This window comes from Sphaerodactylus townsendi, linkage group LG15 (assembly GCF_021028975.2).
Source record: "Sphaerodactylus townsendi isolate TG3544 linkage group LG15, MPM_Stown_v2.3, whole genome shotgun sequence".
Classification (NCBI taxonomy): domain Eukaryota; kingdom Metazoa; phylum Chordata; class Lepidosauria; order Squamata; family Sphaerodactylidae; genus Sphaerodactylus; species Sphaerodactylus townsendi.
In genome coordinates this window covers 1,366,620-1,380,286 of record NC_059439.1, presented here as the reverse complement: position 1 = coordinate 1,380,286, position 13,667 = coordinate 1,366,620, and the positions used below count along the sequence as shown (strand labels likewise).

The following is a 13,667-nucleotide window of genomic DNA, read 5'->3' as shown; positions in this document are numbered from 1 at the left end:
AGCATGGCCAATTGGCCATGCTGGCAGGGGCTGGTGGGAATTGTAGTCCATAACATCTGGAGTGCCAAAGGTTCGCCACCACGGATATAGAAGGATGACTGAACTTAATGGGAAGAAGCCCTTTCCTCCCCCTCCCATCAGTGGCGTAGCTATAAGGGGGAGGGGGGCACGTGCATTGCACCGGGCACACACCTGGGGGGACAGAAAAATCACCCTTGCATCCCCATCCACTTTCCTTTGATGTGCATCTGTGCGGAAGGGCAGGGCAGGGGAGGCACCTGGGCACCATTTTCTACCCCTACGCCCCTGTCTCCCATGATACTTATTTGCAGTGTTCCTGATAAATACCTCGGACTCCTCTTGAGAAACTTCAGAAATACTGGTCTGCAGCTCCCTTGCTGTTCCAAGAACATATCTGGGGCCTTCGTGGATGATAAACAAAATAGGCGCATGAGTGAACTATGATGTTGTGGCTTCAGAACTCAAGGGTGTTTCGTATTGCCTCAATCGGAGCATTGTGCTCCCCAGGAATTGTGCAGTTCCTATTCAGGGCTTGTTAAGGCCACAGAGGTGCTCAGTACTGAGTACCTCAGTTGGGAAAAGGATGTGGGTGTATTGGGAAGGAGTCAAAGGAGAAAAATCACAAAGATCTAGAAGACAGACCTTGAAGTGAAGGTGAAAGTAACAAGACAGGCTTTATCTAGAGGAAAATGGGATCTGCTGAATCTTATTTTATGAAATAAAATTACATTTGCAAAAGTTGGTACCAATCAGACAACTGCAAAGAACATAGTTACATTAGACATTGAAAAGAAAAGTTATATTCATGATATAACATGATTTTTGTAATTAACAAAAGGATGCTTGAAAGGATTCAGCAGATTCTTTGTCACTCCTTGAATGCGTAGAGTCAGTTAGCGTAGCTGTTTTAGCTAGATCATAGGATTTATATAGTCACTAGCAGTAAAGCTAGTTCAGTCTTCTCTTTTTGGTGAAGGCTAAAATCTTGGATGTCTGATAGTTAATCACATTCTTCCGATATTCACCATGCTTTGTCACAGGAGAAGATTCACAAGGCCTTTGCAGACTCTGGTGTGGGGCAAAATGATGGCCTTAACCTGTATAGAGCAAGACCAAAATGCTAGACTCAACTAATTTGGGTGGATGACAGTCATCATCAACATTTGATGCTAGATAATTTAAATATAAATGAAGAAGAAGAAGAAGAGTTTGGATTTTTATCCCCCCTTTCTCTCCTGCAGGAGACTCAAAGGGGCTTATAATCTCCTTGCCCTTCCCCCCTCACAACAAACACCCTGTGAGGTAGGTGGGGCTGAGAGAGCTCCGAGAAGCTGTGACTAGCCCAAGGTCACCCAGCTGGTGTGTGTGGGAGTGCACAGGCTAATCTGAATTCCCCAGATAAGCCTCCACAGCTCAGGTGGCAGAGCTGGGAATCAAACCCGGTTCCTCCAGATTAGATACACGAGCTCTTAACCTCCTACGCCACTGCTGCTCCTACAGAGAAACAGAGAAGGAGCTAGTAAACATCCCTGTCTTGCTCTCTTTTCCAAGTTGAATGAGTTTGTCAAATATTCTTTGTACCCCTCAACTCACTTGAACAGTTGAACCAAAATATAATGGCTATATGGGTCCTAAAAGCCTTTTATTAATGCTAGTTTGGCTGCACTTTGCTACAGCGTGGAGCAGTTTATAGAATCAAAACCTCATTTGAAGTCAGTAAAGCCCATATATAACCAACCAACCAACCCCCCCCCCACGAAGAATATTTAACAATTAAGAGGTAGATGATTAAACAATAGTCATACATCAGAGAGTCCCGCTTAAAACCAACGTGCTCATGGCCGAATACAGCTTCCAATTCCATCCATTCCAGAAGCTTGTTAAGTTGGTAAGAGGAGTACAGCTTTTTTTAATGAAGAAAGGAGTCTGATTGGTGGATAACAGTTTGAATCCAGTCTGAATCCTTAAAAAAAATATTGGGACTGTATCTCTATGAATCAGGCATCTGCTTAGAACAGGGGTCTGCAACCTGCGGCTCTCCAGTTGTTCATGGACTACAATTCCCATCAGCCCTTGCCACCATGGCCAATTGGCAGGTTGCAGATCCCTGGCCCAGAATAATTAAGGTAAAAAAGAGGACCAGTACTGTTGCCCACCATTGTGGGTCAGCCTTGAATTTGGAATTAAATCAGGTCCAGGGGCCTTTTAGCCCCTTAATGAGATACAGAACTTCAGTGATTGAAACCTCAGGCCAGAGAGTCACCAAATCAAGAGGGGTGATGTTCTCCTTGAATGATTTCGGCACATCTTAAATGCAGCAAGGGATTTTTACGTTTGAGCTAATAGCAAAGAGGATGCTGAAGCAAAAGGCCGTATCATTTATTATTAATAGCTGAAATAAGGCATCCAGCAATTCTTGACGAACAAGTATTGTACAGTTACTTTTAAACTCACTATGCCTCTTTTGAAAGCTCCTCTTAATTGCTCTACAGTCAATATTGAACCGGCTATTTCACTTAAACGAGTCATTTGATCCAGATTCATGTTAATGTAAAGTGCGGACAAACAAACAAAACAAACAGAAGTAGAGTCTTACTGCGGAATCTCTTTAACCAGGTTGTTGCAAGGGATAGTACCCATCATTGTTCGAGCTTTGGCATTAGAGTTCTTAACAGACATTATTTGTGTTATGAAGGAGTAGAAAACTTTCAGTTGGAACAGCATATGTTCAGTGTAGACTTCCATAAAGAGAGAGACTGGAAGGTGAGCACTTCCTGTATAATCCCAAATGTTCAACTTGGGTCAAATGCTCAATGTAGTCAGAATATAAGGCCCATATAAGTAAAACCACTGAGTAACCATTTAATAGGATGAAATTTCTCTGAATTGCAAATTTAACCAGCTCTCAATCTGCATTGTTTGCTCCAGCATGTTTAAATTTTCTATTATGCCTGGCAGGACTAAGCAATTCACCTGTATCAGGACCTAATAGCTTGTAAAAAAGAAGAAGAGAGTATAGTCATCACTCCCTAGCCTTGCGTTATTTTAACCAAAGGGATTCCTGGAACCCAGCATGTAAATCATCCCCCAGTGAGCCAATGTGGACAGGGAAAATAAACAGAAAAGAAATAACAGTAAAAAATCATCTGCCACTAAAATATAACAAAGATTAATATTCAGATTAGAAGGAACAAGATCCACCAGACCATGGCCACACAGCCCGGAAAACCCACCAGAACCAGATAAATATTTACTGCTACTAAGTTATAAATTGCAGCAGAATATGCTCCTTCAAACTGCCTGCCTACTCCCCTAGTACAATCTCCTGTCTCCCTTTATATGTGCAAATTAACGCCCCCTCCCCCCCAAAAAAAGAAAGAGAAAGAAAGCTATAGATGTTTCTAAAGAAAATAACTTATCTCCCCCCCCCCCCAATAAATAAACAAACCTTCAGATCTCTTAAAACTTTAAGATAAACACCCAAAAGCATCAAGAGCTCTAACGGGCCTCAAGAGTTTTCCCATCACTCCCTCATCCATACTCTCCTTTAAGTAGATCACCCAGAGGAGAGGGCGGGAGAAATGTTAAAATTAAAACTACATGGAGGTGATAGAGGCTTCATATTAGAGATTTTTAAAAACCCAGGAAAGAAATAGAAGCGAAGAAAATAAAATAGGGAGGATAAAGGGAAAAAAAGAATAAAATTAAAATTGGCAGCCTCTAAACCAGGGGTCTGCAGCCTGCGGCTCTCCAGATGTTCATGGACTACAAATCCCATTAGCCCCTGCCAGCGTGGCCAATTGGCCATGCTGGCAGGGGCTGATGGGAATTGTAGTCCATGGACATCTGGAGAGCCGCAGGTTGCACACCCCTGCTCTAAACAGAACACAGCCTACAGACATCCTGTGCTGTCAAACCAGAACTCTGGTGGATCCAACCATGGTGAGCAGCAGCAGGTGTTTATTTATTTATTTAATTGGACTTATCACACACCCTCCCCAAATCATCAGTATCCTGTTCAGAATATATCATTGTTAGTCTTTCATTGTACTAATATAATAAGAAATGAGATAAATGAGGTGAGTTTCTTAGAAGAATCTCCTTGATAATTTAAAGATTCTGCCATCCAGATGTCAATTAACTCAATACAATAGTTACAAGAAGTCTTTTTTTGGGCTTGGCTTTCAGCTGCAAACAGGGTTGGGGAGGGCTGAAGTCCCCCATCAACTCACTTTCTCCCGTTCACATCTGGGTGGACCTTCTTCTCGAGAGTTCTCAGACCTCAAAATGTCGGTCACTCGGCTCCCACAAGGCTCGGCAAAGATGGGGTGCCCTTCCAGCTCCTAGAAGTCAACCTCCAGTCTTTGTAATTCAGAGTCACCGTGGGTTTTGAGTGAGGAATCGGAGCCCATCACCAAGAGGCACTGTTGCTGCTCTTCTCACCAAACCGGAAGTCCCAGAGTATATCATTGTTAGTCTTACATTTTACTAATGGAATAAGAAGTGAGATACCATAAATGGAGTAGACTTTTAAAAAAATCCTTCAAGTGAACGCATGAGGAAGATGTTGACTATTTTGTAAAAATTAATTGTATTATTCAGCATCTTATTTTATCTACTCCCATAAAGCTGGTACCCAAAAACTATCATTATCCAATTGTACAGCGTAGGTTTTTTTTAACATACATTTAATGAGAAAGCAGTGTTTAACAAATAACTCATAACTAAGGCTCCATTCCTGTGACCTGGGAGTAGCCACACTGAATCAAAAGGGACTTCTTAGTAAAAATGCATATAATTGAAAACCTGTCAGGGTTTATTGCTGTGGTCTCTGTGCAGTCCCACACAACTACCAGTATTGCATGCACAGGTGCGACAGACACCCATTCAGCCTTCTACAACACCAAGGCAGGGAAATCACTCACTCATATTTTTCTCACCTTTTTACTTCAGGGTCTGAGGTGCTTTTAATAATAGTAGTGTGAAGGTTAGAGAGCACTTTCCCTGAACCCTGCTATTGTTCCAGAAGGCAGAGGGATGCCTAATGATTTTTATTTCCGACAATTCCCACACTTGTCACAGTAAAAATAAATATCCTGAGGCAGGTGTAAATTTAAACAAGAACGCAGATTTATTAAAGAGGCAGAGGAGATGGTGAAGGAAAGGATTTTTAAGCTTGGAGATGAATGGCTGAAGCAAACAAGGCAAGCAGCCAGAGAAAGAGAGATCTCAACCTGAGCTGCTCAATAACAACAAACTACCCAGATCTTCTGGTCTGGGTGTATATGCTTTAACTACAGCACTCAGAGCTGTCACAACAATCGGGCCAGACAGAATCTCACTCTGCCTGCCAATACTTTCCTCAGGGGTAATGTTTTTGTCCCAGCAAGGACAGATAGATGTTCACATCAGGAACTCAAATACCCCTTGCAGTTGCTTGCCCAAACAGAGTGCAGGAGGCCACAGCCAGTCAGGTGGTTTCTCTGGTTCCTAGGCCTTTCTGCCTCACACTGAAGGTAAGCAGTATCTTACTTAGACAGAACTGCATTTTAAAAATTCCATTTTGCAGGCAGTCTGTCACAGCAGGCCTACCTGCAGAGAGACACTTGAAGCTCAAAAATGCTTGAGTGCCTGGTCCACCCCCACACTGTTTCCCCATCTTTTTGCAGTGTGGTAACAATGGTAGAGCACCCTCCCCTCCGTTTTCTCTCCGCTGCTGCTGCTAAAAGGGGTTCATTTCTTGAAGCTCTGTTGCTGTTCAGAAATAAAGCTTGCCTAACTTTCTGATGATACTACTTCTACAGAGCTCCCACAACACATGAGGAACACGGGCCATCCTCTGAGGCGGGTCCTGCTGCTCCTCTGCTTTTCTTGCCTTGTGCCTCTGCTGCTGGTCCTCGGAAGTTGGCTGCTGGCTGACCTCTGACTTACCGTATATATACTTGCATATAAGTCGAATTTTTCAGCACATTTTTTGTGCTGAAAAAGCCCCCCTCTTATACGCGAGTCAGGTGAATTTTAAAAAATATTTTAGGGTTTTTACTTTGTCGGCCGCCAGGGGGCTCAGTTTTTAGGCACCAAAATTTCAGGGATTTTTCAAGAGACTCTCCTGATGATACCACCCAAGTTTGGTAAAGTTTGGTTCAGGGGGTCCAAAGTTATGGACCCCCAAAGGGGGTGCCCCATCCCCCATTGTTTCCAATGGGAGCTAATAGTAGATGGGGCTATATTTTGAGGGTCCATAACTTTGGACCCCCTGAACCAAACTTCACCAAACCTGGGTGGTATCAGAAGGAGAGTCTCCTAAAGATACTCTGAAATGTTGGTACAGCTAACATAAACATTCCTCCCCTGACCAAAAATCCAGTTTTGAAGGATTTTAACTCTTGTGTTTTAGCTGGTTGAGCTAAGGTTTTTGTACTTTTAAAGTTATTGTTGAGACCATATTGTTTTTGTTGACCATCTTTTCCACTTACGGAGCTAGTTTACTGTTTTTCTTTGAAATAAATATTCAAAAACATTTAATCTCAATTAATGTAATTTTATTGGTATTGATTTTTATTTTTGAAATTTACCAGTAGCTGCTGCATTTCCCACCCTTGGCTTACACGCGAGTCAATAAGTTTTCCCAGTTTTTTGTGGTAAAATTAGGTGCCTTGACTTATCTTGCGGAGTGGAAACACCACAAGTATCACGGTACCCACATCTCTGGGTGAACTGTGGCAAACTGGGAAGATGCTTCTGCTACCTTCTGTTGAAGGAAACTGAATTATTGTTCAGAATGTAATCAGTTATTTCCCCTTTAATCTGAACTGGCTTGTTCACAGTATTTCATAGGGATTTAGTGGCTTCAGCTGTTACTTTTTATGTTGCACATTATGATGAGATAACAAATGCAATTTTATCTCTAGAGAAGAGATTTCATGTATAGTTGGAGAAGAGAATGTGTTTGTCAGAGGAATGTTATCTACTATGTGAAACGGACAGAGTTTTCTATGCATGCAAGAGACTTTGCTAGATGGTGCAGTGCGTTGTTGTCTCCCCCCACCCGAGCCCCCCAGGGATGCTCCTGCCTTTGGATATTAATTTCTGCTTGTGGAATATGGAAACAGTGCTGAGCGAGGCAAACATTTTTGGCTTTTCAGTGTGCTCAAGCAAGCGATGGCTGCACACAGATTTTCAGCCTCGGGCAGCTTAGAATCTGGGGTATAAACTGATGTTCTGTTTCTTAGCAAGTTGGAAGAATTTCTTTTCTGTTGGTATAGATGTAGGTAATCTGAACCTTGGAGCACTGAATCTCACGGTATGGCCAAAATGCCAAATTCTACAGTTAGAAAATTGGCAAGGGTCAGATCTTGTCCAGGGGCTACTGTTGAGCATCTTAAAACCGGTGGCCCACTCTTGAGTGGTACTCAGTTTCCTTTCCCAAGGACTCATCTCTTTGAGGCCAGGAATTAGTCTGATGCAAAAGCAGCTGTAGCTTGCTTCAAGCCACGAAACGTTCTGTGCTTCCTATAAGCACTGTGTTTGTGTTGTCCTGGCTGCAAGCTAGATTCTCTTCTCCAGCGCCTCACGGGCAATTTATATGAGACACAGCATCATGAGGATATGATTGCTTGATGAGGTCATTGTGCTTAGAGGGGTGAAACTCTGCATCATGAGTACACTGCTGCTTAAGAGCATACAAAGAACTCTCCTGGATCAGCTCAGTAATCCCAGCTTCTTGTTTTACACAGTGGTCTACTAGTTGCCCTGGAGGACCAATAAACAGGGCACAGGGGCCAAGGTATGCCCCTGATGCTGCCTCAGCACTGGATATCAAAGATATGTGGTCGGGGGGCTAAGGCAGAACAAACTGGTCCAGAATGTGAACAAGCTAGCTGCTGGGAGCAGGTGTTGCCCATTTTGAAACAGCTGCGTTGGCTGCTAGTCTGTTTCTGAATTCAATTTAAGGTGCTGGTTATGACCTCTAAAGTCCTTCTCAATCTGTGATCCTGTATTTGAAGGACCTATCTTCTCTTCCATGTGTCTCTGTTCACCAGCTTACGGTTGTCAGACATCTGTTGCCTAAGCCACCTCTTCAAGTGGCCCTTCTGATATCAAGCAGATCCTGGGTCTTTTCCATCATGGTTCTGGTTCTGTGGAATGGTCTGCCCGAAGAAGTGAGGGGGGCCCTACTTGGAGGTCGTCGGGGGGCGCTGCGTGTTTGCCACAGCTTTTGAGGGGGGTTTCAATGGCAAACATCTTTTAGGAGGGGAAGGGGCGGGTGAGAGAAAGGGAGTTTTCTATTTTATTTTTATTTTTTGTTTTAACTGGAAATGTTTTTAACTATTATTGTAAGTCTCGTTGAACCCCAAGGAAAGGTGGGATATAAATGTGTCAATAAATAAGAATCTGTCTGTTCTGTACTTATTGCTTGGTGGTGTCAATAGGCTCAGAAAGGTATCACTCTGCATAGGATGGTACTGTTGGTGTGATGTAGAAATAGATTTAATAGATATACACTATAATTTTCTATTGTTCTCTGGCACGTTTGGAGATACAAATCTCCTTTGTATACTGTTGTGTCCACTTCATAGTTCATTTGCACATCCTTGGGCTGTGCAGAGTATGAATTGGCTGTCAGAAGAGTGCATTGTGAAGTGTAGCCTACTGGAACTTAATGTTTTGATCTTGGTCAGACCCCCTTCATAATATTAGAAAAGGCAGGATGGTTAAGCACCGGAGCCAGATCTGGATCCCCAGAGTGGCCCTTCGTCGTGAAGGGCCACCATGTCCACACATCCATCTCCCCCACTTGTGGCAGGCACCTGTCCACCCACGTCACAGGGCCTGCAGTGGATAAGTATGGCAGCAGCTAGGAGGGCTTTGTTGCTCTGTTTCTGTCGGTGGACACACCACGTTGCTTAGGTGTTACGCAATGCTCACAGGATTTTGAGGCTAATGGAAAATAGTATTGTCTGTTTGATGTATTGTCGAAGGCTTTCACGGCCGGAATCACTTGGGTGCTGTGTGGTTTCCGGGCTGTATGGCCGTGTTCTAGCAGCATTCTCTCCTGACGTTTCGCCTGCATCTGTGGCTGCCACAGATGCAGGCGAAACTTCAGGAGAGAATGCTGCTAGAACACGGCCATACAGCCCGGAAACCACACAGCACCCATTGTCTGTTTGGTTTAGGGAAAACGTTTCCAGGTTTAAGCAGTTTCTCAGCTGGACAGACTTTCCATAAACTCACTGAGAAACAATGCTCCTTTTAAAAAACTCTCCAAATGCTAATGCGGGGGGGAGGGGGGAACACCCAGATTTGTTGGACTTTGTTGCTACAGCTTTCAGTCAGCAAGTGTGTTTCAAGTTGTTCTGATCTGTCTCTGACCTTGGGGACAGGGAGTGCAGTGAAAGAGCTTGTGATTCCTGCATTGGGTGTGAAAGATTCAGCAATTTTGTGAGGCTTTTTTTGTTTCCAAAAGGCAATGTGTTGTGGTTATTTGGTGTTATGTTTACTCTGAATAATGTTAAAACAACTGAGCTCATTGTTGGTAACTGCTGTCCATCGGAGAGAACGGATGGAAAGCTGGCGCCCTGAAGCAAGTAGCATTGCTGTCTGTCTAGTTGCACTGTCTCTTCCATCCAGAAAACTTGGAACCCAGTTCTAAAGCGGTGAAGGAGCAGTGCTTGCAGATGGGGAGGGGCTGTGGCTTGGTAACGGAGTGTGCAGAACATCCCAGATGCAGGCAGTCCTCAGCTAAAAGGATCAAGGAGTAGGTGATACGAAATGCCTCGGCCCAGAATAGCCAGTAGTGACCTTGATGGATCTGATTCGGCGAAAGGCAGCTTCGTGCGTACAAAGCTCCAGTCCAGACTAACAGTCACTGCTGGACCCTTTGTTGCCTTTGCTGGTTCCTTTGCGCCTCTGGAAGTGACCATCCTGGGGCCTATGTGGCTCATTTAAAAGGCTTCTTGCAGGCATGCCCAAGAAAAGAACTTTTCAGCTTTTTCCTGAGGCAGTTGTGTGATGCCCAGTAGTGAAACAGGATTGTGAGGAAGATTGGGAAGCTTTATTTCTATAATACTAGCATCCAGGGTCTGGAAGACTACCTCCCATATCCTTCAAGACTTCTAAATGAATTCAAGAGCCTTTTACTCATAGACTAGCTCATAGGAGGAGGTCAATGTCCAGTAAACTTGACTGTTTCTTACTGTAAAAGGTGATGTGCCACGCCTTGGTGTTAAGAGGGCTATCTAGATCAAAGGTTGGGGGTATATACACAGAAGCTAAGTAGGTTTGACTCTGGCAAGTGTCTGGATGAGAGGCCTTCAAAGAATACCAGGGTCATCATGAAGCTCTCTCATCCAAACACTTGCCAGAGTCCACCCTACTTAGCTTCTGAGATCTGAGGAGATCAGGCCAGCCTGGGCTGTGTAGGTCAGGGCAATATCTTTTATTAGGACTAACCAGACCAACTCAAAACACTGTGCTTTCTTTCAAGGTCACTAGAAGTCTGCTGGGCCAGGTAAAATGTCTGGGAAGATAGAAGGGTGTTTGGGCCGTGGTGTTAGAAGCCTGAGGGATGGTGGAATCAGTTCTGACCAGCTGGAAGTGTCAAGACTGCTTTCTGTGGGGGTGGGGAGCCTTTGCTCTGTGTGAATTCTTGTACTTGCTGGTAGCCAGGTGTGTTGTCTAACTGTTTCTAGTGCTGGCCTCTTGAAGGCCAAACTGCTTTCGATTCTCATAACTGTGTCTTCACTCCCAAGGGGAAGGGGGAAGGGAGTTTTGCTTATAGGGAGAATAGCTCTGCTTGCCCAAGCAGAGCTTTCTTTGAACTGTACTGAATCTGACCCCTAAACTCCAGTAGAAGGCCCCTTCACGGTAAGTATCCAATGGACCGTACTCTTACAAGTGTCTTCATTGTCTGGACAAGCGGATTTTGACAGGAAGGATCCTGAAAACATATGAGTACCCAGCAAACAAAGCATATTCTGGGACTGATGACTGTTATTTCCTGACTCTGTTCAAATAATTTTTTAAAAAATACTGATAAAGAGGGGCAAATCTCAAAATACAGCACAAATGCGATTTTATTGTCTCACTTTTTCATCCGTTCTCTCCTTCCCAGTCATGTAGCTATGTGGCACTGTTTCTAAGTTGTTGTACATCTTCCTAGCAATACATTTTGTGGAAGTCATCTGTTTTCTCAAGTCACAGACATAATGGAAGCTTGATCACCTCTTCTGTACCAACCTTATGTGCTTTGTCCAGTTTTGTGCCCTGTTTTAACACCCGCTCTGTCCTGTATTTTGTATTTTTACTGATATGCCTAAAAAAGGTCAGTTGAAATGGAATATGTTTTCTCTTTCAGGGTAATCACTTTGATCAGTATGAAGAAGGCCACTTGGAGATTGAGCAGGCATCCTTAGACAAGCCTATAGAATCGGTAAGAGTCCATCTGTTGCTTTCAGCCTCCCTCCCACTGCCCCCAGGCCAGGTAGCTCTTGATTCTTCTGTGGCAGTGACTGCAGCTTCGCATGCCAAGCTGAGACCTTACTGTAGACAAAGTGAATGACGAGAGTTTTCTGTTATATTTGCATGCCTTATGTTTATGTGAGGAGGGTCACTAATCTATAGAAGCCAAGAAGTGGTTTTTGAAAAGGAGAAATCTGAACTCATAAGATAGCAAACATATATTGCTAAATATTGAGTCCTCCTGGCCCTAATGGGAACTGAAGGAGGAAGTGGAATTTGATCCTCCTTTGGTTAAATATTCCTGGGCACGTGGAAGGCAAATTCAGAACAAAGATACAAGGCGGCATTAAAAAGAACTTGCCCTACATGTTGGAATAGTAAGATCTGTGGTGGAGGTAGCAAGATATAAAACTTTTGGCTGGTACCTCTTCTGTCTGAATCTTGTGACAAGGGGCTGTAAACAGGAGAGGAAAGCCATGCTCTTTTTCTCTCTTTTGCGGGGCTCCCTGCCACATCGGTGTGGTGGGTGCAGGAGTGCCCTGGTGGTCACTTTGTCTGCCTGAGGTCCTCCTTGAGGTTTGGCATTTAAAAATTTGCATTTGGCAGTCATCTAATTGGAGCAGCAATTTGCCAAGGAATGGGATGGATGCGCCACTGAGTGCCACAAGTAAGGTTGGGGAAATGAAAACCAACAGCATTTGCAAGGCTGGATTAATGGATATGTCCCATCCCTGCCCCCATCCCTCTGTCCTGCTCCATCCTTTGAATCATATGCCATATTCCTTTCTCAAGGGACCGCAGAGGCCCTTGTTCTTTTGTCCTTATAAAAAAATTGCCTCTGGGCACAATCTCACTTCTTCAGTGCCCCCCCTCCCCCCCGTTTTTGCCCCTGCAGTTTTGCAGCCGTGGTTTGGTATGAGCCGCATTGTACACAAGAGTGGCGACTGAGAAGTCGCTGCTGGCCACTGTGAGCAGCTGGGGCCAATTGGCCATGCTGGCAGGGGCTGATGGGATTTGTAGTCCATGAACATCTGGAGAGCCGCAGGTTGCAGACCTCTGGCTTAGGAGGTGAGCAGAACTCCTTGTGAAACTTGAACCTGGCTTACCTGATCCTACACAGAGAGGCTGCTCACAGTCCTGCTGCCACCTTTTGTGCCTGATAGCCATATTCTATGTCAGTTGGAGTGCATATCTATTAAGGAGCGCATGCATTTGCATGCTCGCACAAACACACACAAAGCAACACTCGTAGGTTCTGGAGTTCTTCTTGGGAATTATGGATGTCTGAAAATGGCCTGCTTCCTTCCTGTTGTCCACTGTGCCAAAGCTCCTCCTTAAGGGTGCGAAGCAAAAGATTGTAGGATCTATGAGGTCAATCAAAAGTAGTAGCATGAGCTGGCTTTCTAATCCTTGGAGTTGATATCCCCCACAAGTCAGCTCTTGCTCCTGTGCCCTCTATTAGGGAGAGGCCTACTGTGTCCTTGGGTGATTCTGCACAGGCCACATATAACGGGTTCAGGCTTTTTAAAAAAAAACGTTTTGGGGAAGAAGTTCTCATGGAGGTGGAGGACATCTTGTGTGGGTGTTCCTCAACCCATTTGCTAGGAGGCAGGAAAAACGTTTGCATCACTTCCTGTATGAGCCTGGGAAGTCATCTTCTCCCCAGTAGTATTCCTGCCTCTGCAGGGAGTGCATGGTTTCTTTAGGCTCTTACAGAAACTGTTACTTCGATTTCTTCTCCCATCGTGTTTGTGAGTGTGCCTTCCATTTGTGCCTTACTTCTTTTCAGCTCTTTGGCTGTTTTTTCTGTACTTTTAGCTTACTATTGGAGCAACAATTTAATCTGCACTGGCTCCCAAGGCCACGCAGAACTCCCCCTGGAGTTTACCTAACCTACACAGGCTCTCTAGGCCACACATAACTCCCTCCGGAGTGTACCTAATCTGCACCAGCTCCCAAGGCCACGCAGAACTACTTAGTTTTTCTCGCCGCTTTTTTTTAAAGCCCTCTTCAACATGGCAACTGGCTCTTTTTCCCCGGAGAGGGAGATTTTTGCCCATTCGTCAGCAGACGCGACAAGGGCAGCTAGGGTATGAGCCAGTGGCCTGATCTACAGAAGTCGCGGATAGGGAGGATTGTGATCAAAAGAAGTATAAAAGGTGCCTAACAACGTTCTGGAAACCAGA

The 13,667-nt window shown here is 44.5% G+C and overlaps 1 protein-coding gene across 3 annotated transcripts in view; it reads left to right on the top strand.

Annotated features, from left to right (window-relative positions):
- The first annotated feature begins 11,370 nt into the window (after positions 1-11,370).
- Positions 11,371-13,667, top strand: part of GPATCH8 (G-patch domain containing 8) — a 59,930-nt gene continuing 57,633 nt past the window's right edge. For 2 of the 3 annotated variants that reach the window (XM_048517903.1, XM_048517904.1), the window contains exon 1: positions 11,371-11,452. The gene's annotated coding sequence lies outside the window, so the exon portion shown is untranslated. The remainder of the gene's footprint in view (positions 11,453-13,667) is intronic. The other variant, XM_048517905.1, reaches the window with a different exon arrangement.